This window comes from Paramisgurnus dabryanus, chromosome 6 (assembly GCF_030506205.2).
Source record: "Paramisgurnus dabryanus chromosome 6, PD_genome_1.1, whole genome shotgun sequence".
Lineage (NCBI taxonomy): Eukaryota > Metazoa > Chordata > Actinopteri > Cypriniformes > Cobitidae > Paramisgurnus > Paramisgurnus dabryanus.
The window spans coordinates 39,390,485-39,394,676 of NC_133342.1; positions in this window are offsets into that span (position 1 = coordinate 39,390,485).

The window sequence follows — 4,192 nt, forward strand, 5'->3', positions numbered from 1 at the left end:
CAACCTAATAAATAGTCACCATTAAAAAGAGCAATAAATTCTCCATTCTTTAATTAATATGAAATAATCAATATTGATCGAGACAAAAATGCAGACAGAATTTAGGAAACATAAAAGCTCAAGAAAATAAAAAATAGGTGTAAAGAGCTCCAAAACTTTGTTTAATTATCTAACCAGCAATTTTTAACATGAGTAAGAAATAATAAGTAACAGCATTCAGAGATTTTATTCCAATATCCAATAACTATTATACAGTAATATCAGATGATGTTTTTTTAAAATATACTCAATCATGCCAGCATATCATACATTGCCTGCTTGTTAATTTCCTAAACAAACAGATGGCGATTTACATTGTCCATTGGAATTATCCCTGATATATTTATACAAAGAAGAAAAATGTAAATCACCTGTTGAAGTATCACTGGAATCTGTTTGATGTTGTTATTGAACGATGATTGATGTATGTTATCTAAAGTCTGAAGCTGCTACAAACTGAAAGGGAGTTGCAATGGAAACAGTTTATATTTCCAGAAAGTCACATGATTTTGACTCTGGCAAAGGGAATAATGCTTAGGGGCATCAGGAGTAAAGTTTCTGTTTCATTATTTGATTACACCCAGCAAGCAATAGCCGTCATTTCAACGTCTCGTTTCAGTATAGACCCGATATAGCCGGGCTGTGCCTAGCCCACTTCTAGCCCCATAATTTGTGAGATGTATGCTATTTTATCATGTAAGCAAAGTTAACAGCGATTACAAGGTATTTCGTTTCATTTCTTTAAAGTGTTTTATGCATTGTCTGTATGTAGTCACAATTTAGCTCATAAATAGACAGACTACGAATAAACCACGATTAGCCCAGAAATAACCATGAATTTAATTACATGTTGTTTTGCCAATATGATTTGTGAGATGTATGATATTTCATCATGTAAACAAAGTTCAAAGCGATTAAGGTATTTTGTTTCATTTCTTTAAAGTGTTTTATGCACCGTCTGTACTTAAGAGTGGCGGTTCTAGACAAATTTCACTAGGGGGGGCCAAGGAGGGGCCAGTGTTTTACCAGAGGGGCACATAAAAAAATGGCAAGAAATTATATTTAAAGATTATAGGGGTGGTTACAGGAATTAGTTTAAGACAGGTCTAGGCCTTAGTTTAATTAGGAAATGTAACTAGTTTTAACAAACATGCCTTACTAAAAACATTACTTATTACTTGTACTTGAGAGACGCTGAGAGAGAGCGACGAGGAGTCGCAATCCCGAAGCTCCGTTGAGCTTAGCAGCTAAATCCTATTTTTTTACTATCTTATTCCTATCTATATAATATAACTTATTGCTTATCTTAGGAATACTTCACCTTGACGATTACTGAATTGTATTACTAAGCGAAACGATTTTATCACTTGTAAACACCCAGTGTTAGCATTATGGCCCGCTAGCATCACCACTCGGTGCCGGTTAAAGCTAGCATTTCTTACCGTCTGTTTACTTAAACCTGCCTTCGTTGGTCGATCTAATGGCGGATTCATCCGATGTATGCTTTTCTGACCTGTCCACACCAGATCGGGAAGCTGTGAAGGAGGTGCTGCCCGGCCTTCGCAGAGTCAGCGTGCCTCACATCACCCTGACCACAGACGCTCGCAGGCGGCTGAGGCGTGCTGCGAGCCAGCACCCGTCTCGATGCAGCTTCACGGACCGCGTTGGGGGGAACGGAGACGCCATCGCCCAGCATGAAAACAGTAAGACACCGCTTGTCATTGTAACCTGCACTACTTGCCACATGTACAGTTTAGCTTCTTCCGTCAGCATAGAGGGGTTTACATGTGCTAAGTGTATTGAAGTAGTAAGGCTGACGGAGAAGGTTGCAGAACTAGAATCGCGCATCCGAACGCTAGTTGAGGACAGTAAGACCACTAAAGGTAATGTTACAAACACTGTTTCGGGTGCGCCTAGTGTTAAGCGTAATACACCTGGCTCGGTTATGACTTCAGAGTCAAGGCGGCTGACTAACTGGGTGACTGTCAGGCGGCATAGTCGCATTCGGCACCCAAATCACGCTCCTGTTTTAATATCAAACAGATTTTCTCCACTCAGCAATACACCGGCTGAGACGTCTGTTAAAAGTGCCCTGGTTATTGGAGATTCGATACTCAGGAACGTTGACATTGAGGCACCAGCCACCATAGTCGATTGTATACCGGGAGCCAGAGCGTCTGACATTAGATCAAAACTTAAAGTGCTGGCTAATGCTAAACGTAAGTTTTCTAAAATTGTTATTCACGCCGGCACGAATGACACCAGACTCCGCCAGTCGGAGATCACCAAAGATACTATTAAAGAGGTGTGTGAAATTGCAAAAACAATGTCAGACAATGTAATTTGCTCTGGTCCCCTCCCCGCCTACTGGGGGGATGAAACTTACAGTAGATTAGTGTCTCTTCATGGCTGGATGTCAAAGTGGTGCCCTCAGCATAACGTAGGGTTTATAGACAATTGGAAGCATTTCCGGGGAAGACCTGACCTGCTAAAGAGAGATGGCCTCCATCCGTCTCCGGAAGGAAGTGCTATACTCTGTAGAAATCTGACCAATAGTCTTACTTTTGATATTGTCTGACTATCCACGGCCCAGGTCAGGAAACAGACAGATCGGCTTACCCGTCAGTCTGTTAGCTGCCTTGACATGTCAAGATCACATATATCCCAGCACATAGAGCCTTTTTTACCAGAGTACCAACACATCTCGACTGTGTCTGTTCCTCAAACAAATACATACAGAGCACCGTTTACCTCGTCTCGTACAAATCTTATTAACATAAAATTAAAACACAATACATTAGCAGATGAAACTCAAAGGTTAAAATTCGGCCTTCTTAACATTAGATCGCTTACCAATAAAGAACCTATTATCAATGAAATAATTACAGACCAAAACTAAGATGCACTCTGTTTGACAGAGACCTGGCTTAAAGCAGACGATTACACCAGTTTAAACGAATCCACCCCACAAGACTATTATTATAAACACGTTTCTCGTCTAAAAGGCAGAGGGGGTGGTGTAGCTACAATATATAACAAAATGTTCAAAGTAAACCATAAATCAGAACTAAAATTTAATTCTTTTGAAATAATACTGTTAAACATGGAAATAACTGATCGTAACAACAAACAGCTTTCATTCATTTTAGCTACCATATATAGGCCTCCGGGCCACCACACAGATTTTCTTAAAGAAATAGCAGACTTCCTATCTGAGCTTACAGTCACTGTAGATAAAGCTCTTATCGTTGGTGATTTTAATATCCATGTGGATATCTCAAAAGATGCATTAGGACGTGCGTTTATGGATGTTCTAAATTCTCTCGGTATTAAACAAAACGTGTCAGGTCCCACGCATACTCGTAAGCACACATTAGACTTAATTCTGTCACTCAGACTCAATATTAATGACATCAAAATATCACCCCAGAGCGATGCCGTTTCAGACCATTGCCTTGTGTCATACACAATACTTCTAGACAGGACCGCCCAGTCTACAACATGCTACAGATTAGCCAGAACAATAATTTCCACCACTAAAGATAGCTTTACTAGCACTCTTCCAGACCTGTCTCAAATGAAACATGTAGCAGATAACCGTGAAGATCTGGATATTATAATAGACAACCTGAACAACGTTTGCTCTAGCATGATGGATGCCGTTGCTCCCATTCGAAAAAAGAGAATCAAAGAAAAAACGCCAGCTCCATGGTATGACCATCATACTGCAGCCCTTAAAAAAGTAGCTAGAAAAATGGAAAGAAACTACCGAAACACAAAGTTAGAGGTATGGCGTTCAGCATGGAAAGAGAGTGTTCAACACTACAGACAGGCTATTAAAACCGCCAGATCTACCTATCTCAGTACGCTTATTAAAGAAAATCATAACAACCCTCGTTTCCTCTTTAGCACAGTTGCGAAACTGACTAGAAACAAAGAACAAACAGAAACCAATAGTAAACTCCAACACAATAGTAAAGACTTCATGAACTTCTTTACTAACAAAATTATGTTTATTAGGGAAAACATAGAAACTACGCAAGCAGTCACCACTATACCCAATAGTACATTTACCACTAGTTTACCATACGAACATCTTGAGTCATTTAAACATACTACAATAGAAGAGCTCTCTAAATTAGTAACATCATCT